The sequence below is a fragment of the Triturus cristatus genome, chromosome 9, assembly GCF_964204655.1.
Source record: "Triturus cristatus chromosome 9, aTriCri1.1, whole genome shotgun sequence".
NCBI lineage: Eukaryota > Metazoa > Chordata > Amphibia > Caudata > Salamandridae > Triturus > Triturus cristatus.
Genome location: NC_140592.1, coordinates 753,719,532 through 753,743,876, shown reverse-complemented (window position 1 = coordinate 753,743,876; position 24,345 = coordinate 753,719,532). Strand labels below are relative to the sequence as shown.

Genomic DNA, 24,345 nt, shown 5'->3' with positions numbered 1-24,345 from the left:
TGGCCGAAGGATTACCTAAGGCTACTCCAGAGATACCGAAAGACTTGCCACCCCCATTATTCCCAATCAAGGTACATCCTAAGGGGCATCCTAGAACCGCAGAAGATGTTTTTCTTTCCTCATATTTAGATGACGCAGCTCCCGAGAATGCTAATTCCGCCCCACGTAGACCGCATACCAGGGAGGTCCAACGCCAAGATCCAGCACCCGTATCCCTGCAGCAACAAATCGAGTCACAAGTTCCGGCAAGCACATCTGTTTCTGCATCTGTTCCTACAAGTACTTCTATAGCTGAGTCCACACCTATAGTTGCTGTGTCACGTTCGACGAATCCTTTCACACCCGACGCCCCAGACGGGGCCACGGGAGGTGCTACCAATATTTTTTCTACGCCACCTAGAATAAATAAACTTATTTTCCAAGAGTCAGCGCATTCACGTACACCCAAATTCGTAAGTGATCGTACGCTTAAGGAACTTCTTATAGATTGTAGATATGACCCGGTGCTCGGTAAAGAAGTCAGCGCATTCACGTACACCCAAATTCGTAAGTGATCGTACGCTTAAGGAACTTCTTATAGATTGTAGATATGACCCGGTGCTCGGTAAAGAGGACGAAATGATCCTGGCATCATTACGTATCAGACGAGCCGCAGGGTATTTAGCGAAGCTACCAGGAATGACTGCGCATCTAGATAAAATATATCATTTTGTTCAAACAGGGCGAGATCCAGAATGTATTAACAGAGCTATGGAATACCAGAAAGTAGAGATACAGGGGGAACTGTTGCGTTTCCTCATAAACTGTGTGATCAGAAATCAAGACCGACCGGGGGTAGATCCGGAAGCAATGAAAATTCTTACAAAATGGAGCCAGAATATATCAGAAGGGAGACACGATAAGCAAAATTGTATAATAGCCATGTGCCGAAAGATCCGTAAAGAAATAGAACGCCTACACGAAGAGAGATTAGAGACAGACGAGTTCGAGCAAAGCGAGGAAGAAGGGTCAGGACTGCCCGCCGGACAGTCAGACACCATAGCCTATGTAGGTAGAGGAAGATCTTGTAATAGGAATCAGACTAGATGTCATACTGACCCAATACGTCCAATATGTCCAGATAATGACAGGAATTTCCAAATACCTATAATTAACATAAGGTCTAACGAGCATTCGTTCCAAACCGCCGACAAACTACTCCGAGAACGAAGGGGTTATCATTTTCTCGATTCTATGGATGAACAAGATTTAGCGAGGGCAGCTGTTCATTGGGTGGACAGTCCCGGAAAATATAGTGATGAGACAGTAGTACGCACATTTTTGAATCTCACCCCAGATGAGCAGAGGTTAGCTGGGATTTATATGATTCAACAACTCATTATACTATATCAGAGTCAGCATTCGGACCCTGGTCCCTTACCTGACATATTGACTGAATTGCTTATGAATAAATGGAGAGGTCCAGGTACCAAATTAATTAAAGAAATTCTAGTATCTAGAAAGCAGTATATTCTTTTTGTATGCTCAGAGCATGTCTCATTGCCTGTCAAGGAAAGAACGACGTATCACCTGGATAGACAGAATCCCTTACGAGAAGTACACCCAATAAAAGGCGAGGACAATCAGTTTAAACGTGTATTTGTATATACGCCTATATCGAAAATAGAATTGTTAGAAATGAAGAAAGTAGTACCCAGTCATGACAAGGACCCAGCGGGTTTTCACCGAGAAATTAAAGACATGTTACTCATGGGAGAGTATACCTACCCCGACATTATGACAATATTAAAGGTGTTGATGCCTGCTGGCATTTATGAGAAACTCAAGGAAAAAGAGTGGGAGGTAGGTGATCAAAAGATAGAATGGTCAGCCTTAGAAGCAGAAGAAAGGGCCCGAGGTCCAGGTTCGGGGCTTGGGGACAAAACTAAAGCACTACCAGGTCTACTAGTACAGGTACTGCCACGTTTATTAACTACGAAAAAGGAAGATTGGGGTACAATTTCAGCCTGTAAACAGAAGCAAGATGAAGACACTAGCGATTACTATGCCCGATTCGAGAAATGTTTTGGTATAAATAGTGGCATAAAAGCAAGTAGCGAATCATACCCGCATCTGTTTGTAACAAAATTAGTGGAAAATGCCCTGCCCCCAGTAAAGAATAGAGTATTAAAATTCGAGAGTACCTGGCAAGGTAACACTCCAACACAAATGTTACAAATGTTACAGTACCACCACAATAGAATTAAAGAGGAACAAGAACATGAACACAGACGCATGAAAGACACGAAAATGAAAATGCTAGTTTCCCAGACAGTTCCAGCTGAAGGACATAAAAAGGGTATGACACATTCCGATTCAGCAGGACCTGTAAAAGGGACATGCAATTATTGTAAAAAGCCAGGTCATTACGTACACGATTGTCCAGTGCTAAAACATAATATCGCCATAGGTAAAACACAAGAAAGATCACGGCCACTAAGACAAGATCAGAATGAACAAGGAGCTACGCAGCATGCCCAGGCCATGCCAGCCGCACAACAGCCAATACAGTTTGTGCCAGCTGCACCACCGTTGCCTGTTGCTGCCACACAGACAACAACACGACAAATGTATCAGACTGCACAGTATGAATATCCGGAGTATCAACGTTACGCATGAACTAGCCTAGAGAGGGAAGTTGACTTACCCCTTATCGAGATTCCTGTAGATCAAGAAGGACCTTATGTACATAGTGAATTATTAGGTCAAGATAGAAAATTTTTACTCGATACAGGGGCAAGTCGAACAACTATAAAACGAAGTGAAGTCCCAGGGGCACCCCTCTCAGGCTCACAGAATATTTCCCTTGGTTTTTCAGGAAAACCTATTGTTAATGAAGTGTCACAGCCTCTTCCACTTACGATAGGACCTCTGACCCGAACTACAGATTTATTGCTTACTAAATCATGTCCAGAAAACTTGTTAGGAATAAAAACGTTGAAAGCCCTAGGAGCCATAATATGTTGTTCTCCGGAAGGAGTAAGGTTGTTTTTACGTGATTTTAAAGGTCACTATGTATCTAGAGACATGGATCCCCGACTGCAGACTTTACCTACACATCTATGGGCACAAGGCCCTACTGATGTTGGTTGCATGAATATTACACCATATCGAGTCACACTAAAGGCAGGAGTGGTGCTACCACGAATGCGACAATACAAGTTACCACCAGATGCTGTAACGGCTTTACTACAAATCATTGACGAGCTTATTGCCCAAGGAGTAGTTGTAGAAACAGACTCCAATGTATGTAATTCACCGATAATTCCGATTCTTAAACGAACAGATCCTACAGCTCCGCCAGTATATCGATTGGTTATTGATCTGCGCGAGTTAAACAAATGTATTGTGCCACAATTTCCTGTGGTCCCAGATATCTCGTCATTATTGACAGCTATTGATTCCGAAGCAACATTGTTTACTGTAATTGATCTCAAAAATGCCTTTTTAAGCGTCCCAATAGATCCGGAAAGCCAATATTTGTTCGGATTTAGTTTAAATGGGCGTAGCTTTAAATTCACCCGCGCACCTCAAGGATTTACAGAAAGCCCCAGCATCTATAGCCAAGCACTGAAACGAGAACTTGACAGTATCCACATGCCGGTTAACACTGCCCTGCTTCAATATGTCGATGATCTGCTGATCACCGCTAGAAGCGAACCCGAATGTGAGAAAGCATCACTGACAGTTTTACAATTTCTAGCCGAAAAGGGGCACAAGGTGTCCCCTTCTAAGCTGCAATTCTGTGTCCAGCGAGTTATTTATCTTGGTCACTCGCTGTCCAAGGAGGGAAGGCAGCTTACACCCGACCGCATTCAGTTAATTGCTAACATGTCAATACCCAAGACACAGAAGGAGGTGCGGGCTTTCATAGGCCTCACTTCATATTGTAGACAGTGGATCCCTCAGTATGCATTTCTAGCAAAACCACTCATTCAATTGACAACACAGGAGGCAGCCACACCGACTGTTCTCCCTTGGACTCAGGAACACACACAAGCTTTTGAAAGCTTAAAGAAAGCTTTATGTCAAGCACCCGTTTTAGCAACGCCATGTTACAGAAAACAGTTTACACTCTTTGTTACAGAACGCGAAGGTACGGCCTTGTCAGTACTCACACAGGAACAAGCAGGAGCACACAAACCATGTGCTTATTTTTCTAGTACATTAGATCCCGTAGCTCAGGCTTTGCCTGCATGCCTAAAATCAGTAGCAGCAACAGCTTTAGCAATCAGACAAAGCGATGCCATAGTGTTAGGACATCCATTGACAGTTCAAGTACCACATGCAGTAGAGGTTCTTGTAAATAGAACGCAAACACAACACTTGACTGTAGCGCGACTTACAGGATACGAGCTTACATTGTTTCAGCCACATATAGAAATCAGACGCTGTAACACATTGAATCCTGCCACACTTTTACCAGTAGTCGGAACAGACCCACTAGCCCATGACTGTATTGAAGTTATTACAATAACAACAAAACCCAGACAAGACTTAACCGATGTCCCATTGTCAGATCCAGACCTGACCTTGTATGTAGATGGTTCATGCATGAGAACAAGTACAGGAGAGTTAGTAGCCGCCTACGCAGTCACAACAGATACTGAGGTCATTGAAACTAATCGTATAACTACTTTGTCAGCTCAAGCCGCAGAACTTATCGCTCTGACACAAGCCTGTATTCAAGCCATGAATAAAAAAGTCAACATATACACTGACTCACGTTATGCATTCGGAGTTGTACATGACTTCGGCGTGCTGTGGCGAGAGAGAGGTTATTTAACTTCCCACGGTGCCCACATTCAGCACGGACCCCTCATTCATGCATTATTAGATGCAATACATCTACCCACTGAAATATCAATTATGAAATGTAAGGCTCATACGAAGGTTACTGATATCATTTCCCAAGGCAATGATCTAGCCGACAGAACAGCTAAACTGATTGCTCAAACTCAAACCCCCGATATGACAAAGACAATAGTCCCGACACCGACACATTGTATGACAGTTAAAGATCCTACTCTTGACGTAATTGACATACAGACACATGCTACACCAGACGAAATAAAGAAATGGACTGAATTAGGAGGGATCCAAACGGACCAAGGATGGATGATGAAGGAAAGGTCTGTATGGTTCCTTCCTGATTCAATGGTCCAAGTCATAATTAACACTATACATAGTCCAGCACATTTAGGAGAAAAAGCTATGCTAGACAGCATTCAACACATTTGGTTCAATAAACATTTACGAGCAGCAGCAAAACAAAAGGTCCGTACCTGTATGATCTGTTGTCAGTTCAACCCAGGAAAAAGCGTTCCCGTAGAACAGGGTGGATTTCATACCCCTAATCATCCTTTTGAAGTACTCCAGATGGATTATATCCAGATGGAACGATGCAGAGGATTCAAATATGTTCTCGTAGTTGTCTGCGCTCTGTCCCGTTGGACGGAGGCATACCCGGTTTCAGATTACACTGCCCCGACTACTGCCAAACAGTTGGTTCGAGAATTCTTCCCACGATACGGTTTACCACGTGCTGTTTACTCAGATAACGGCCAGCCGTTCTCATCCGAATTAATGAAACACGTTTCACTTCTGTTAGGATATCAGTGGAAATTCCACTGTGTCCGACACCCCGAGGCAGCAGGTCTCGTAGAAAGACATAACCAGATACTGAAAATTAGAATGTCCAAAATATGCAGAGAGAAAGGTGTCGACTGGGTAGTAGCGTTACCAGTTGCACTCTTTTACATGAGAATGGTAGCACACTCTCGAACAGGGCTATCCCCGTATGAGGTGATCTTCGGTAGACCACCGAATATGTGGGGGACGCCTATACCACGCAAAATAACTGATATTGACTGTAATATGCTGACAGATTACTTGGCTTCCTTGATGTCTGCACTACAATCTTCTCGTTCACAGGTAGCTGCAGCCTTTCCCGACAACACTGAGGTGAAACCCCATGACGTTGTTCCGGGTAATCTTGTCTTTGTGAGGAATTTCGACCGAAAGACTCAGCTGGAGCCCAGGTGGAAAGCACCCAAGTTGGTCCTGTTGACCACAAGAACAGCCGTGAAGATCGAGGGCCGCAAGGGCTGGATTCATTCAAGCCACATCAAGAAATTTCATGGACTATCTTCGGATATAGACATTGTGCCCTGCACTCCCTCACAGACTGATACAAAACTCCCTTTTGTTGAACCTAACAAATCTGAAAATTACAAACTAAAGCTTAGGCCCAACCAGTCGAGCAATTTGATTGTTTAAGTCCTCTCCAAGGTGAAGCGGTTGAATTGTCTCTGACATGTATCCCTTGGACCTGAGTAGAGAAAATACCCGAAAAATGTTGAAACGACAGGCGTATTGTAAATCACTGCGTAGCCACTGCATAGTGACATTATTAATTTTGTTTTTATTGAGTCTTTTAATAATTATTACAAGTATGTTGTTGCACATATATTACCCTATTTCTAGACATGTTTATAATGTTGCTGCTGAACATTCTTTTAGTGACTTACCTCCGCATGAATTGTCTTATAGACTTGCGCTGCGCAATAACACTTTCATTAGTATGTTACATCATTCCCATCAGACTAGTAATGCCACCAATTGTTGGGTGTGTGGCCGACTCCCTCCCTATCAGAATTATGAAGGAGTCCTGCCTTTCTTTCCACATCCATTTACACATAATGGCTCCTGTGGAGCATGGTTTAGCTTAATTAATTCCATAGACTCAGACACAGCAGTTTACCAAGATCATTGGGTATGGGGAAATCTGAACCTAGCTTTACTCAAGGTCTGTTACCCTGACAAGGAGGGTCGCCCCAAAAGAACAGGAACTGATCTAGAAAATGAAGTATATGGATTAGGTAATTTTACACCTAATCTCATGATTCTAAATGTCGTATCTGAAATTGAACTAGTCTTACCCACCATGTCAGTATTCCCAGCGAGGGGTGAATTATGTGTAAGAAAGGTTGGTTCCATACATATGGGCCATAGTAAATGCACTACTATGGTAGAATTCAGTGATCAAGGAAAATCTTCATTTAGAGCTTCTCGCCACTCCTACTTTATATGTGGTCAGACTGCATATATGCGTCTACCTCTAGATTGGGATGGTACCTGCTACATTGCATTCCTTTTGCCACCTGTTTTCCTAGCTCCTCCTGATTATTACAGAAATATTCATTTAGTACACAACAGAGAACGGAGAGATCTCCCCATTGTCGATTACACTGAGACGGCATGGGACAAGTATGTAGATTTTAATAAAGGCATCTTTCCCTATATAGGTACTGTTACTAATAGTAAGCTGATACGTAGATTAACTAGAACCCTTGAAGCAGTAGTGAATGAGACTATTTCCGCCTTAGGCAATTTAACGGAAGAGCAGTCTGCTATGCGGATTGTTGTGCTTCAAAATCGTCTTGTCCTTGACGTCATCCTGGCTGATAGGGGCGGAGCTTGTAGGGTCATCGGATCAAGCTGCTGCGTATTCATACCAGAAAATTCGCCATCTGTATATAAAGCCATCACTCGCCTTCATAAGATTGTAAGCCAGATACACCAGAACCCAGGCACTTGGACTTGGTCCAGTTGGTTTTGGAATGCGGTATCAGCCTGGGGATGGAGAGTTTTATCCTTCCTAGGTATTGGCCTTCTCATACTATTCAGTTGCTGTCTATGTCTACAATGTGGACCAGCAATTTGTGGTCTGTGTGCCACATCGTGCATTCCACATCAAGATTTTCATTCAAGATCCCGGAAGAAGAAAGAAGAACAAATGATGCTATATGAACAGATCAATGGATTGATGAAGATTGATATCTCTTGAAGGGCAAGTAGGGGACAAGGAGGGAATGTGGAAATATGGATTTTTCTGGTCAGTTATGTCCCCTATCTTGGACCCCAACGGTTCCATGTGCATGTCACAAGTACATGTATGTTCCCTCCAGTTCCAGTTATGAAGACGCAAATACATGTGCGTCCACCGTCAACATGTCCTTTGACAGATCCGCCATGTATAGGCCGGATATCCCATTCCTAAATATGAAAGGCCATCGGCTTTATATGGTTCACTTATGCCACTTTTCAGTCCAGGCAAGTAGGCCCTGATTCTGTCATCAAAACTCCTCTTGCCTTCTGCCTCTGAAAGCTCCAGCCCGAGCCTGCATCTGTGACCATGAACTTTGTCTCATTCTCTGCGCGGCTCACGAAGCCTGACATCAGCTTACTCTCTGCCAAGAACTGTATTTCACCTTCGAATTATCTGCCTCCCCCTCAGCCGATGCATTCCTGCCTAGTAGTTTAAGTAAACATTCTTCCAGTTACCAAGCAAAAAGGCCCATCTTCTCTGTCCTCATGCAAGTAATTCATAGCCCTGTTACCATGGAATATTCCTACCCCCTCGCATTCAGTGTAGACACTTAGACGCTTGTACACGCACGCACAGTCAGTATAGAATAGATTCTGTCCGAGAGTCCCTCTTTTATGGATAACATAGTTCTTTAAACATAGGATGTTAGATATGATTTGGGATTAGGTTGACTTGACCCCCCAGACTTCTCGTCTCCACATATAGAGCTAAATGTCAAGTCCCCGTCACCCCCTAGTTACACGTCAATTACACGTCATACTGCTGCGCGCGCATCAATGCCAAGTATTATCTTATAGATCCACCTATGTATTACATCATAACCAATCATGTTCCTTTTTACTCATTATTACACCCATTTTCGGTTACGCAGACCAAACGTCAATGTCCTTATCAATTGTTACGCCTACTGTATTCACTTCATTATAATGTATGTACTATAAAAGTTACTTCTTGTCAATAAAGTATGTACTTCACTTCCTGAACCCCCGTGGTGATGGAACTTGAAGCATCCGATTATAATCGATTATTGGAATAAAGCCCATTCCGAAACTCTAATATCACGGATTCTGCCTCTCATTTTACTGAGCTATTTTATAATGTTTCTGTATCAAATTCAGTCCCGGTAAAGGAATTTTTATTTACCACAGGACGTTGGTGACTGGGGTCTACTCGATCGTTACAAAGGGCATCGTCGGAATGGAACTTGGTCCATGGACACATGGAGTGTTCGGGGATTCCATCGGATGTGAGGCTTGTGGGGACTCCTTTATTGCCCTCTCCCTTGTGGCTGACATCGTCGCGCAACCCATATAAATTGAACTGCCTACTCTTCCTGAACCGGACTATGTTTTGCTGCGTGGGAGGCGGTCGTGGGCTGTGAACAGCTGTGAAATGTGTCGTGTCCTGGTGTATTGGAAGAACTCCTACTCTTCTTTGGATATCCTTGTCTATTGTGCTCTTGGTGCTTTGTTGGCTACGCTTTGTGCGGACTGGGACACGTTTCTGATAATGGCCGGGTGGGGCTGGGTTACAAAATGGTGATTGTTTCCTTCAGATGCTGAAAGGGGGGTGACTGGGTGGGCTGGCGGGGCGACTACTGTTCTGATTCGATGGGTTCCTCGGATGTCCTGCAACAGCGCTGATATACCTGTAAGCTACGCGGGGGGGCCGGGGGCCTGTACTGGGGAACCCCCCAATATATCTTTCTCTTTCATATTTCCTTCTTTTATATTTCCCCTTTCTTCTATATTTCGGGTTCCGTACACCGGGCGACAGGCACGCTGTTAAGGGGGAGGCCGTAGCCATTGGCAGAGGTGCAGGGTGGGGGGTTAGGGGAGGGGTACTATTGCTCTTTCCTTTTATGTTCCTAGGGCCTCTTTCTTATTCTTTGTCTCTCTTGGTTTTCTTTTCATTTCTCCTATTTTTTACTTCTTTTGGGAACTGTCTAACAGGTTCCTCTTTATACGTCCTGGTGGTACGGATTACAGGGGTGGATGTTTCTATAACGTTTTTATGTGGCAGCGGGCATAAATCTGTATTGGTGGGCGAATTGTATAGCTCATTGTTTATCCTGTTTAAGGTGCGTCAACGCCAACGTCCTGCCTGCAGTAGTCCTGCCGGTGAATATCCTGAGCTGTGGTAACCCCTTGCTTTTGTATTATTGGATAGTGTGGCATCAGATCCTGTTCCTTCCTAAAACTCTAAAAGAAACCTCTTTCATCCTGGTGCCGATATGGTACCGATAATATCCTGAGTTACGACGGGGCATTTGGGAGGCGGGTTGTTGTATTCTTATGGCTTGATTGATTTGCTTTGACCGACTCTTTACTACTGGCCGGCTGTGATGGTTTCAGGCCCGGGTTTGTAACTGCTTTATGTACCAATAAAGGTTTACCAAAAATAAAAAAAAAATAAAAAAAAAAGAAAGTAGCTGGATATGCGTGTGATGCATGTGTGAGATTTAAAGAATTGGCAGAGGAGTATGAGATCAATTTATGTAAAACAAAAGAATGGCGCAACAACAATAGGATGTATCTTGATGATAATTATATGAATAAAATAGGTTTGGTTGCTATACTTACACATATTAGAGAACTGATAAAAAGTATTAACATGTGATCAAATTTAAAAAGCGTCAGAGAAAAATGGAGCAAGAAAGGAGGTGGTAGAGTGAAAAAGAAGGCTAAAGCAGAGAAAGAAGCAAAAGTGAGTAGGATTGAGCCTGAAATGGTATTGATGTTGGCCGGATCTCTTTGACGAGAAGTGCTTGGAGGTGATTATTTGCGTGTTTCTTGGCCGGGATCTGATATATTTGCATTTACAACAAAGTTTCCAAAGCTTATAGAGGTACGAGAAAAGAGGAATACGGTTGTGGACAGATTTGTGACTGTCTTGAAAGTGCTTTGGGGTAATTTGAATATGCTATTTGAAATTGTGATTCTGAAAGATTTATGAGCAGAAAATCACAATAATCAAACCAGATGTAGATTAGCCAACAGAGGAGCCTGTGAGGGTGCTTTCTCAAAATACTGCGGCTGCTTTGGTTATGGATAAGTACAAACAAGCGATTGCACATTTGTAGCAAAACTTTCCAGAGAGAGAAGTGAATTGGTAAAAAACGATGTGAGCTAGTTAAGAGCCAAAATAGTCAGTGCACGCATATTATGAACGGAGTTTGCAGATTTATTAAAGGTTTAGTAGAGACAAAGCCCCTACAGAAGAAAGCAGTATTTTCATATTTGCTTAAATTTTGGGCTTGCCCCTGGAGCTTAGTTCTCATCTTCAGTAGAGCCTGATGTGTTGGCAGTCTTAAAATATTGATAAAATACTGAAGTACGAAAAGTACTGCAGTGTCTGCTTTAACATGAAACAGCGGAAACTAAAAGAGAAACTGATGATTGTTCAGACGAAGAATTTTCAAAGCGGTGCTTAAAATCAGAACGTGAGTTTTGTTCTGATTCTGTTGGTTGTCAATATTATGGTGTAAATATTGGTATAAGGGGAGTGAAAGTACAAGGAAATAATGTTCAGAATGCACATGCTGTTCCTCAAAGTAGGGGTTGAGATTTTATGAATTGCTCAAATGGAACAAATGCATTGATATGTTGAAGAAGACCACCTCCAGTCGTTATTATTGGCATATAGGTCCCTGGAAATGGAAATACAGATCAAACCTAGATAAATTTCAGAATGATTTTGATCCCCAAATGCAGCATAGTACAAAGCAATTAGCACGATATGGACCACAACATTCTCAGTCAACGGTCCTAGCCAAATTTGCTCCTGTGCAAAATATGCAGAATCAATGGTGTATCAATGCAAATCTGTCTAGTTCCAGTCATGCAGCAAAATGCCCAAAATATAATGCATGTTGTTCGGCAGAATCCTTTGTTGATTGATGATGACTTTTCTAAGTTTTCAGAAAAAGTGACTAATTCACAATAGTGGTTCCTGAAGGGGAAGGAGGATTGCATACTTGGTGCAGTCCCAGAGGTAGACCAGTGTGGCTCAAATATAGATGATTATGTGAATAACTACCCTATTCAATCCTTGATTGATACAGGTACTACCTACTCCAGGGTTGGTCTGATGGAAGCAACAATGAAACAGCAAGATCATACATACACACCACTGTGTGTATATGACGCACCTCCCCCAGAAGGAAGAAACAGAAGTTCCCCACACGCGTACCCCACAAAGAGTCCAGATAGTTGGAGTATTGTGCTCCAATGATGCACACCTCCACCACTCCCACTGTCTCGGAAGACCAGTCTTCACGACCAAGGTTAAATATATCACAACTGTGGATTGCACCACCAAACTCGGGTTCCACAAATAATCGGGTCCATCCAATGTTGTTAATGTTAAATTTCTTTATTCTTCTTTTGTAATAAAAAACAGCCAAGCAGCCAACGCATTTCGTCCAGCTTCAGTGGACTTCATCAGGGCTCATTTTTAGATTTAGGTTTCAAGTTTATAACTCTGTACGGAAATGCAAACACGCTGTGATATTCTGTATGTATGTTGCTCCGCATTCGTACTGTACCCTCCAGTATCCAGGGTAGTTCGATAATTGGCTCCTGTGCCTTCATCAATATCATCCCTTACGCATTCCACATTTCTCCTGCGTGCTCAAGACCGAGCGTGTTTGCATTTCCGTACAGAGTTTTAAACTTGAAACCTAAATATAAAAATGAGCCCCGATGAAGTCTCAGAGAAGAGCCAGAGCAGGAACAATAAAGAGACTCTGATCATAGTGAAAGTGAACAGCCAGTAGTCAAAAGATCAAAAAGAGACAGAGTGCCAAATCAAAAGTATTCAATTCCTGAATAGACTTATAACGTCATCACACCTTCCTCTCTCAAAGGCTTAACCTCCATCACCTTTCACACCTGCCTTCTCCCTTTCACGAACCTTCTTTTTCAAATATTTGATATTTGATATTTATTAATTTGTAGAGCGCCAGAATCACCCCGTCAGGGGTATCTCTGCGCTGGGACAGCAGGTAAGTCGGACAAGTGGACCTTAGTAGAGATATGTTTTTAACAATTTTCTGAAGAGGAGAAGGCTCTGGCAATCGCATAATTGGCAGGGGAGTTCATTCCAGAAGGTATGGGCAAGGTAAGTAAAAGCCTTTCCACCCGACCGAGCCTTTTTGATTCTAGGAGTACAGAGAAGTAGCTTGGAGCCTGATCGGAGGGGCTGGGAGGGGGTGTATTTTAACAGTTTGTCCAATAGGTAGGTAGGTCCCAGGCCATTAAGGGCTTTAAAGCCTAAGCAGTAGATCTTGAATTTCACCGGCTTTCTCACAGGGAGCCAATGGAGTTTGTTGAGAAGTGGTGTGGAGGCCGTTCTGGGGGGGCATTTTCTACTAGTCGGGCTGCTGTATTCTGGACTACCTGCAACTTGTTTAAAGAAGCCTCGCTGGCTGAGGCTAGCAGTGCATTGCAGTAGTCCAGACGGCTTAATACTAGAGCTTGCATCAGTGTTTTTCTTGTGGAGGAAGGTAGCATGGGAAACACTCTTCTGAGAAGACTGAGTGTGTGATAGCAGGAACCAGCAGTGGTAGTGACATGTGCATCAAGTGTGAGATTCTGGTCTATCCTGATTCCTAGGTTCTTGACTACTGTTTTCTGGGTGGGAGCAGATCAAAACTCCTCCGGCCACCAGCTGGGAGACCAGCTTAATGCTGCACCTCCAAACAACATGACCTCCGACTTTTCGGCATTAAGTTGCAGGAAGTTAGCTCTCATCTAGGCAGCGATGGTTTTCATACCATCAGAGAAGGTGAGTTGAATGTTAGGATTAGACTTATCAAAGGTGAGTAGGAGCTTGGTGTCGTCCGCATAAGAGATGGGACTAAACCCCAGATTCCTCATTAGTTTTGCCAAGGGTGTAACATAAATGTTAAAAGGGGTGGGGCTCAAACAGGAGACCTGGGATACTCCCTTGGTAACTTTGTTGGTCTTAGATCTAAAGGTACCCAAAGTGACTGTCTGGGTTCTATCTGTTAGAAAATCTGTCAGCCATTTCAAAACAACTCCTTGAACCCCGATGTCCTGGAGTCTCTCCAGTAGGATCTGGTGAGAGATGGTGTCAAACGCTGCAGATAGGTCAAGCAGCACTAAAAGTGCTGCCTGACCCTGGTCCAGGGCCATACTGATGTTATCAGTTACCTCTATCAGAGCGGACTCGGTACTGAGCCTGGCCCGGAAACCAGACTGGGAGACATCCAGGCAGTGTGAGGTTTCCACAAAGTTAGACAGGTGTCTGTTTATATGTTTTTTTCAAGGAGTTTGCTCTGAAGGGGGAGCAGAGAAATGGGGCGGTAGTTTGATAGCTCAGAAGCGGGGATTTGGGGTTTTTTTTACGAATGGGGACGACTTGTGCTGCTTTCCATTCTGGGGGGAGACTGCCAGCTCTCATAGAGCTGTTGAGGATAGTGCAGATGGATGTGGCTAGCTGTTGCGGTAGGCGGGAGGATATTTTTGCGGGAATAACATCTAGGGAGGACCCAGATTTAACTTTGATAAGGAGAGATTCTACCTCTTCCGGCGTTAGTGAAGGAAAGACATGCATCTGCGCAGTGTCGATAGAGGTTGTGGGGCGCTCTATGGGAAAGTTGATGGGAATTCCGTTAGATGTGATAATTTTGTGGGAAATGCTGTCAATTTTCTGGGTTAGAAAGGACGCTATATTATCACATAGCGACTGTGAGGGAGTCTCCGCGGTATCGCAAGCCTTGGGGTTAGTAAGAGTTTTCAGGATTTGAAAGAGGATCTTAGAGTCGTTTTCAGCTTGTTCAAGTTGGTTTGCGATATGCAGTTTCCGTGCGGACTTTATGTTTTTATGATAAGAAGATATCGCGGTTTTGAATCTCACCATTTCCGTTCCAACTTTTTACATTGGCTCTTTTCCTCCCGGAGGCTGGGGAAGTACCAACTAGTTGGGGAGAGTTTGGGAGGGTGGGTCTGCGGTTTCCTCGGTGCTATGTGATCTACAGTGGATGGAATATGGTGTTAAAATGTGTTAACTGTTCTTCTACACTATATGTGGCAGTATCGGTGTTCCAAGAATTTAAAGGGGTCTTGAATTGGTCGGGATTGAGTTTATGCCATGGCCTGTACCAGTATGTGGTGTGAGATTTAGGGGTGGGATGGGCTCTGGGACATGTGAGTTGGAAATCCAACAGAGAATGGTTTGACCAATTCAAAGGATGAGTTTCCCCACAGATGATGTTAGGGGAATTGGTTAAGACAAGATCTAGAGTGTGGCCTGCAGAGTGGGTGGGTGCGTTGTTGATCTTCAAGAGATCGAGTGTGGCAAGATCTGTTAGGCAGGCTGTGGCATCAGGATTGGAAGCATTTTCACTGTGGATGTTAAATTCCCCTAAGAGTAAAGATTTCTGGGTAGAAATTACATGGGGGGGAAATGAGCTCCATTAGATGGTTAGTAAAGTCTGACTGAGGGCCAGGGGGTCTGTATACGAGAGCCCCTTTCCATCTGTGTTGTGGGTGCAGGTAGGGTCTAAAAACTAGGCATTTAATAGAGTAATTGCACAACTGATCTAGAATGGTGATTGACACAGATTCCTTATGTATAATGGCTATGCCTCCCCCCGCCCGTTCTGGCCTATCGCGTTTTTGGATTTAGTAGACGTCCGGAAGAGCTACCGCAATGGTGGGGTTGGAAGAGGGTTTGATCCAAGTTTCGGTAAGAAACCCGATGTGGGGGGTCTTTTTCTGTCAGGAGATCCCAAATGGAAACGGCGTGTTTAGGGAGGGATCTGACATTGGCCAGAAAACAGTTCCAGCCAATGTTTGTGGACTGGGGCTGGACACAACTTTGAGGATTACTCCTGCAAGGCCCCGCTCCTGTTACCTGATGGGGGAGCACCCAGTGAGGTGGAATGTGTAGAGGAGCGAAGCTCTGAAATTTACAGAATCTGCAAGAGAAAGGTCCTTCTAGCAAAGTGAGGGAGTGTGCTATGTGTTCACAGGGGTTATACTTAGTTTTTAGTAATGCGTCCCGTGTATAGGAGCAGCAATGGTTTATGGGATTGACAGTATCAGGTGGAAAACTGGCAGGGGTCTTGGCTCCTGGCGCGGACGGGCACAGACGGGCTTGTCATCGGCGTGCCAGCGGCGCATCACTTTAGGCATCTGTTTAAGTAGGGGTGTATGCAGCTAGACTGCTAACCTTCCGTCTAGTCCTAAGCGGAAGTGGTAGCGGCTCACTTCCGGTAGGTATCGCCTCCCTCCAAACAAACAGAAGAATCTGCGCTGGACCGGGGAGGGACGCCGTTACTGAGTGCAACAGGTGAGGTTAATGTAATTATACAGTGCAAGTATTTTACAAAACATACAAAATGCTGGTACATCAATAAAAAAGTGCTGGCGAGGAGTTTTTAACGCAAGAGCCCTTTCCCAGGCGCTCGACCGCTGCCGTGATGCAGTTTGCTAAGATCGTAGTTAAAAAGCAATAAATCAGGGAGAAGTAAAGGAGCCCTTTGCCAGGCGCTCCATGAGTTTGCAAATGAAAGTGCTAATCACCTTGCTGACTTTATACGCTCTAACTCTTCCTATCACAAAAATAAACATGCTGAGGATTGTAGTATCGCGATAGGCGATGGGATAGCCCACGCCTCGCGCCACTAGAGGGGGAGTGTTGAACAAGGAAGACCCCGTAGACTGAGTGATTAGGAGTGGTCTCGACTGAACATGAGGTCACGTGATAAAGCTAATTAAGTGCCCAGGGCTCTGGGCGGGAGTCAGTCCACTACTACCCCATAACTGAGTAACTGTGTCCTGCGTAGTTATTGTTGTGCCCCGGCCCCACGTGCCCACAACTTTACACTGGCGACGAGGTGGAAGTTGCCTCACCTGCCGTGCAGCCCAGATACGAGGGCTGCCTCTACCGCTGCGTTTGTTTCCCCTCTCCGGCTCGGAGCCCCAGGTACCGGGTGCCTCCCGCCGCACGCCTGCCTGCCGTGGTGCCTCGCAGCGGCTCCGCTGTGTCCTCCCCAGCTGGCGCGTCATTCAGAGGACGTCCCGGACTGGATCGGGTCTGCACCGGCTGGAACCCACGCTGTACAGAAGGCACGGTGAGTGCGCGCGTGCTCCCTGCTGCCCCCGTGTGGCCGCTGTCGGTACTGCGCCTAGATTGGCTGTCAACCCGCCTCGCCTACGCGGAGCCCTACCACGGATGCAAGCGCGGCATTGGCGCTCCACGTGTCCCAGCCTCAGCGTGCTCCCTGAACCCACCCAGCAGGCCTCTGTTCAGTGGACACAGACGAGAGTCCATCTTGGGGAGTTCCAAGGCCAGGATGTGACATTGCCTCCACTGCTGTGCTCTGGTCCACCTTGAGCCCCCTCTCCTTTACCTTCGTGGACACCACACCTGCAGCGTCCCCCGGCTGTGGCCCCAGCCACCACCACGTGCCTCTGGACCCAGGGAAACTGTGCTGCTGCGTGGCTTCGCTCCTGCTGTTTTGCGTCGTTTGTGCGCTAGTGGCCCTGTGTCAGCACCTACCTACGTCTCTGTGGTCGCTACCACAGGCTCCGCCATGACCACCGTCCCGCCCCTGGAGCCGTTCACGGTCTGAGGCCCACCGTCCTCTCAAGCGGCGCGATGGAAGGAGTGGGTGGAACGTCTGGAAACCTTCTTCGAAGCCGCAGAAATTAAAGAACGACGCCAGCGGTCCATGCTCCTTCACTTGGGAGGAAAGGATATCCACAAGATCGCGAAGACAGTCCACAAAGCCAGGCACCCGCAGACCTTTGCTTCGCTGCGGAATGCAATTACAGCGAATTTTGAACCTTATGCGAACCCGGATTACGAGCGATTTCTGCTCCGACAAGCAAAGCAGCTCCCGGAAGAATCGGTTGACGTGTTCTACGCCAGGCTTAAGGAACTAGCAAGCACATGCACCCTGCCCGACGAGGATGATGAAGTACGAGCGCAGTTCATCCAGGGGTGCGCATTCTCCAAACTACGCGAGTGCGTGCTAGAAGAACACAACATGCCGATGAAGGACATACTGACCCTGGGACGTTCCAAAGAACTTTCCAAAGCGAGAGCAGCTCATCTGGAACTGAAAGCTCCAGTGACCGTCAAAGAAGAACCGACATGCGCCATCCAACCCAATGCCCGTGGCCCGCGTCCGAAACCCAGAAAGCCAGCAGCTCAAGGGTCCGGACAAAGTCCCAAGCCTCGCCCCTGCGGGTGGTGCGGAGTCCCACTCCCACACGACGGAGCATGTCCAGCGCACGGGAAGACATGCAGCGCCTGCGGAAAGGTCAACCACTTCTCCAAGGTGTGCCGCTGAAAACCAGCCCGGCGATCGCATGGCCCAGCTCGACCGGTACATACACTGGAGGCTGCACCTGAGGAGTCGTCGAACAGCGACATGGACGATGACGAAGCGGCGACGGTGCACGTGGTGCACATGCTCAATGCCCTGTCGGCGTCCCCGCCAGCCGCACCCATGTGCACGGTGAAGGTGCAAGGACACCCAGTGACGACGCTCATCGACACTGGGGCCAAGATAAACCTCATGGCTGTCAGTGCGTACAAGCAGCTGCCCAACCCGCCGGCGCTCCATCACACCAACGTCCAGGTATATGCATTTGGGACACACACCCCTCTCCGGATGTGCGGAGTGTTTCAAGCGGAGCTCTCCCACAATGAGTCCTGCCAATCAGCCAAGGTGTATGTGTCCAAAGAAGGGTCCGGATTCCTACTTGGCTGTCGCACAGCTCTGGAGCTACGCCTCATACAGTTCGCTTGTGCAATACAACCACATGGCCTAGACCAACTCGTAGCGGAGTTCGCGCCCATCTTCAAGGGTATCGGATGCCTCAAAGGCCGAGCCGTCCGACTGCACATTGACAAGACAGTAGCCCCGGTGGCCCTCAGGCACAGGAGGATTGCTTTCCACCTCAGGCCGAAAGTAGAGGTGGAACTCTGCATGCTGGAAGCGGCAGGGATCATAGAGCGGGTGGCAGGACCCACGCCATGGGTGTCCCCTATCGTGGTCGCGAAGAAACCAAAGCAGCCTGACGCCGTTCGCATATGCAACGATATGCGCATCCCGAACCTGGCAATCAAACGAGAGCGCCATTTGACGCCCACAGTGGATGATATCATAGGCGAGTTGGCCGATTCAAAATGGTTCTCCAAAATGGACCTCCGCTCAGGATACCATCAAGTCCCACTCCATCCCGACTCGCGCCCGATAACCACATTCTCCACTCATGCCGGCCTATGGCGGTATAAGCGCCTCAATTTCGGAATCTCCAGCGCAGCTGAAGTGTTCCAAAACATCATCAAGACGGTGCTGCAAGGGTTGGAGGGAGTACTCAACGTGAGTGATGACATCCTTGTCCATGCCCCCTCTCTGGACGAACACATTGCCCGCCTCAACGCTGTCTTCACACGCCTGAGAGACCGTGGACTAACGCTCCACAGAGAAAAGTGCGAGTTCCTGCGGAGAGACATAAGCTTCTTTGGGTACCGTTTCTCGGACAAAGGGATCGGACCGGATCCCGCCAAGGTCAAGGACATTCAGGAAGCACCAGCCCCCACATCAGTGACCGGAGTCCGAAGCTTTCTGGGGATGGTCACGTATTGTGGCCGGTTTATCAAGAACCTATCAGATCTGACGGGCCCACTGAGAGAGCTCACCAAGACGACGGCCCATTGGACCTGGGGCCTAACACAAGAACAATCATTCCAGCAAACCAAAGCTGCGTTGTCGGCAGACACCACTCTGGTGTATTTTGATCCTCGCCACGAGTCCCAGCTGGTTGTGGACGCCAGCCCCACTGGCCTAGGAGCGGTGTTAGCGCAATGTCAAAGCTGCGGAGACTGGGCACCAGTAGCCTACGCAAACAGAACTCTCACGCCCACCGAACAGAGGTATTCACAAATCGAACGGGAAGCTATAGCAATCCTGTGGGGGTGCTGCCACTTTCACATCTACTTGTACGGCCACCCGTTTACAGTCATAACGGACCACAAGCCACTAGTGCCGCTTTTTCAAGGATCCTCGTCCCGCCCCCCTCCACGGATCTAAAAATGGATACTGCAACTGCAAGAATTCCAACTGAAGGTGGAGTATCGGCACGGCACGAGAAACCCAGCAGACTTCCTGTCACGGCATGCCAGACCGGTCACACCGCCAGAAGCTGCGGAAGCGGCGGCAACGGAAGACTATGTCCGAATGGTGGTCGAGCGGTCCCGACCACTCCCGAAGTCACTCCGTGAGGTGATTGCGGCCACACAAGACGACGACTGCCTCCAGATGGCGATACAGGCAGTCAGGTCGGGTGACTGGCAGCCCCTCCAGAACCCGTCACCCATGCAGACGACTACCGCTCAAGCCGCGCTCAAGTCGCTTTACCAAGTCAGGCATGAACTGTCGGTGTCGGAGGAAGGATGTCTCCTACGAGGCCCGCGTCTAGTCCTACTGGCTAGCCTCACCAAACGGGCAGCACTCCTAGCCCATGGAGCACATCAAGGAATAGTTAAGTCCAAAAATCGACTTCGGAGCAAGGTGTGGTTCCCAGGTCTCGACCACCTGATTGAAACGTTCGTACAGCAGTGCCCCGCATGCCTCGCTACCAGTCTCCCAAGCAGACCAGCGCCAGTGATTACAGAAGAAGGCCCTCATAAACCATGGGAAAGAGTCAGCGCGGGCTTCGGGAGTCTCCCAGGAGGACGATATATGCTGGTAGTAGTCGACGACTACTCCAGGTACCCAGAGGTAGAGTTCGTTCCTTCCACCTCCGCAGCTGAAGTCATCCCGAAGCTCGAAAAGGTGATAGCCACCCACGGACTGTTCGGAGAACTGCGGACGGACAATGGGCCACCATTCACCAGTTCTGAAATGGCAGCATACCTTGCAACACACGGAATAAAGCACCGCAAAATCACACCTCGGTGGCCTCAAGCCAACGGCGAGGTAGAACGCATAATGCGGACACTAAACAAGACCATACAAATCGCAATGTCGGAGGGCCTCAACGTAGAGTGAGCGGTATATCAATTCCTGCGGGAGTACCGGCTCACCCCACACTGCACCACCAGAATATCACCGAGCCGCCTGTGTTTCGGCCGGACAGTGACAGACACCATTCCCCACCACTCCACGTGGGAACGGACGGAAAACCCTCCGAATCTGTCAGACCTGAGGCGAACCCGGACGAATGAAGCAGCGTCCCAGAGGAGAGGCGCCAGAGAGTCTTCCATCGCTATTGGCGACCAGGTACTGGTGCAAGACCGACACCCCGCCAGCAAGTTCCGGACACCATTTGAGAAGGACCCATGGACTGTCACGGCGGTCAAAGGTACAATGGTCACCAGCCAGAAGGGCTCTGAAACCGTCACCCGGAACGTGTCGCTGTTCAAGAAGGTTCCCCCCGCGGGAGGGGACACTCCAGCCAACTCGCCTGTCCAGAGGAGAACACCCTACAGGCCGCCTGGAAGCCCAGAGACCCGCACGACGGACCAAGAACCATCGGACCCCGGCCGCCTGTCGCCCCAACTGCCACTGCCATCAGCCCAAGAGTCGAGGGGAGAACCACGGAGAGAACCCGCCAACGAATCATCCGACCGGCTGCCGAGCTCGCAGCCGCGGGACAGCCAGAGCAGATATCATCTCCGCCCTTGCCCCAAGCTCTCCCAGAGGTACAAGGACTCCATAACCAGTGGCTAGTCGGCGATCATAGGTCGGGTCGCAGCCGGAACAAGCGGTGGGAGCCACGCCCCAAGTAAGACTGTTTCATTATGTTATGGTGGGGCTGGAATCCAATGGTCTGGACTAGAATTGAATGTTGATAATGTTTCATAACAGTTGTGTTTGTTATTACTGGGTGGGGGAGGAATGTAGCATTGCGATAGGCGATGGGATAGCCCACGCCTCGCGCCACTTGAGGGGGAGTGTTGAACAAGGAAGACCCCGTAGACTGAGTGATTAGGAGTGGTCTTGACTGAAAATGAGGTCACGTGATAAAGCTAATAAAGTGCCCAGGGCTCTGGGCGGGAGTCAGTCCACAACTACCCCGTAACTGAGTAACTGTGTCCTGTGTAGTTATTGTTGTGCCCCGGCCCCATGTGCCCACAACTTTACAAGGATTACTGTTTATCTTGTGCAGCCTATCATTAGGGCAATAGTTGAATAATACCTGTAACAGACATAGGTGGCCATGGTGATGGAGGAACACAAAAATAGCCCATCCTCTTTAAAAAGAAGGATTTGAAAGGACTGTGACATCACTTCCTGTCATGTCACTGAAAGTGTCATCATTGCGCATTTCCTATGGTATTTAGTCCACACCAATATTGTTTAGGACTTGTACCCTGACTACACAAGTGTGGCATGGTTTGTGTTGACTGAGTTGTCCGGGAAGTATAAGTAGGACAGAGTGCACCTTTGGGAAATGGACAGACTTATTCTTCCAGAAAACTACAGGAGCCAGTGATCTAACGGGGAGTGCTGACAGATTCATGGGTGTTAATCTTTGGTATGGGGTGGAGGATGCCAGTGATTAGGGGGATGGAAAGGGCCCTGAGCCAGCAGAGCATGAGAGGAGAGGAGTGGCCCCATTCCCCTGGGTCTTAGGGAGCCCAAATGACAAGGACGTCATCGGCCAACAGAGCTCGCGCCATGGGCTCTTTACTCAGGGCTTCCCTCTCAGCTTCTCGGAAACAGCAGCAATTAGACATCAGAAGGAGTTGCCAAGTTTTTCGGGGAAGGGCATAGGTGGGGACCAAAGCCCAACTGGAAGGTGGCTGACAGCTGGTTTGGGAGGGAGTGTCTTGACTAGTTATCAATTATCGCTATTGGTTTTATTCAATATGCTATTAAGGATGATACTTGTCCCGATTCGTTTTTACTTATTTGGATTCTGAATGTGAACTGCTAATCTTAATATGTAATACAAAATTGTCAATTATCTTCCACTAACAAACGTATGGTCTCTGTTAATTCTGGGTTGTTCGCTGTATAGTATCACTAGAGGGCGGTGTGGCAAGACTGCTGGGGTCACTGTCTGCCCTCAACTTTTTGAACAGGTGCAACAACAAGGCTGAGATTGCACAGGCCTGATGCATGCACATTTAAAAGCTTTTCAAAGAGGTTGACACCTGTCTGCCTGTCTAGAGCATAATTGCATAGGCTAGAGCAGGGTTTAGCGCTGGTGGCGCCCAGTGCGACAATGGTTGTTAGCGCTCCCCCAGTGACCACCTCTGCCATGCATTTCCTCACTACCACCCTTTAACAATGCCCGTCAAGTCTCCATAACCACTCCATCGCTCAGATGCATTCAATTAGTTGTATAGCGCCACTTATACCAGTGTAGGGTGTCAGACCACTTTACATCGCACGCACAAAACACAGAGACAATCAATCATAGGAGTGCAAATCAGTGTATAGGAAATGTTACATAAGACAGAGGATTATAAGGTGTAGGAGTCATGTCATCTACACTGGTAGACAGTATGGTTAAATAGCGCTTGGTCTGGAGAAGCACAAACTCAGAATTCAAAACATAACACCATAGTTGAGGGTTCTTTTTAATAATCAGAATTGATTTATATCCAAATTAATCCTTTTTCCAACATAAGAATAATGAAAGACGGGGGAAAAATCATAACGCTCTCATCTATACCTTGCAGGTTGCATGCAGCTCTTTGATGACAGTTAATAGCTCACTGTTCTATGCTAGGATTTTAACTTATTAACTGCAAGTAATAAAAGGATCTATCAGACAAAAGCAATGACCTACTGATTTATTTAAATTACATGCACTTTGTGATCTGCTGGTACAGGTTCTTTTGTGATCTGCTGTTACAGGTTCTTTGCAGTAGGCATATTAACCATCTGCACTACCCTCAAAACTTCCATTAGACAAACCTCCCATCTTTCTGTGGAAAGAAAATTAATCACAGAGTTATCTTGACATTTTTATTGATGGCTGAAAACTGCTGGTGGCCGGAACGCTGGCAGAAGGTGCTTTTAAAACTATTATTAACTTGCAAACACGACGCCCCCACCTAAAGTCAGCGCCCAGTGCGGTCGCACCGCCCTAAAGCTGGCCCTGGGCTAGAGCATAGTTACTCAAACTGTGGTAAGGCTGTTCCAAAGATGTAAGAAAACAGGCCTTTTTGCAGATGCCCCCTACTTTTTGCCCCCATTTGGACTACTAGGTGTTGATTTTCGACAGTGCACTGAAGCCTGCTAACCAGTCTACAGTGCCAGTGCTCCCTCCCTAAAACTGATACATGTGAATTGGCAACCTCAATTGGCAAGAACTTTCACCTCCTTATAAGTCCCTCGTCTGTGGTAACAGAGGTATCCAGGGCATGTGTGTTAAAGGGGTCACCAGGACCTGAAGCACTGTTTGTGCCACCCT

At 47.1% G+C, this 24,345-nt stretch overlaps 1 long non-coding RNA gene across 6 annotated transcripts in view; it reads left to right on the top strand.

Annotated features, from left to right (window-relative positions):
• Positions 1–24,345, top strand: part of LOC146798769 (uncharacterized) — a 93,383-nt gene that overhangs the window by 48,001 nt on the left and 21,037 nt on the right. The window contains exon 5 of one of the 6 annotated variants that reach the window (XR_014968759.1): positions 9,079–9,693. The exons of the other annotated variants lie outside the window; for them this stretch is intronic. This is a non-coding gene — a long non-coding RNA (uncharacterized LOC146798769). Of the gene's footprint in view, positions 1–9,078; positions 9,694–24,345 lie in introns of those variants that run through there. 6 annotated transcript variants of the gene reach the window in all.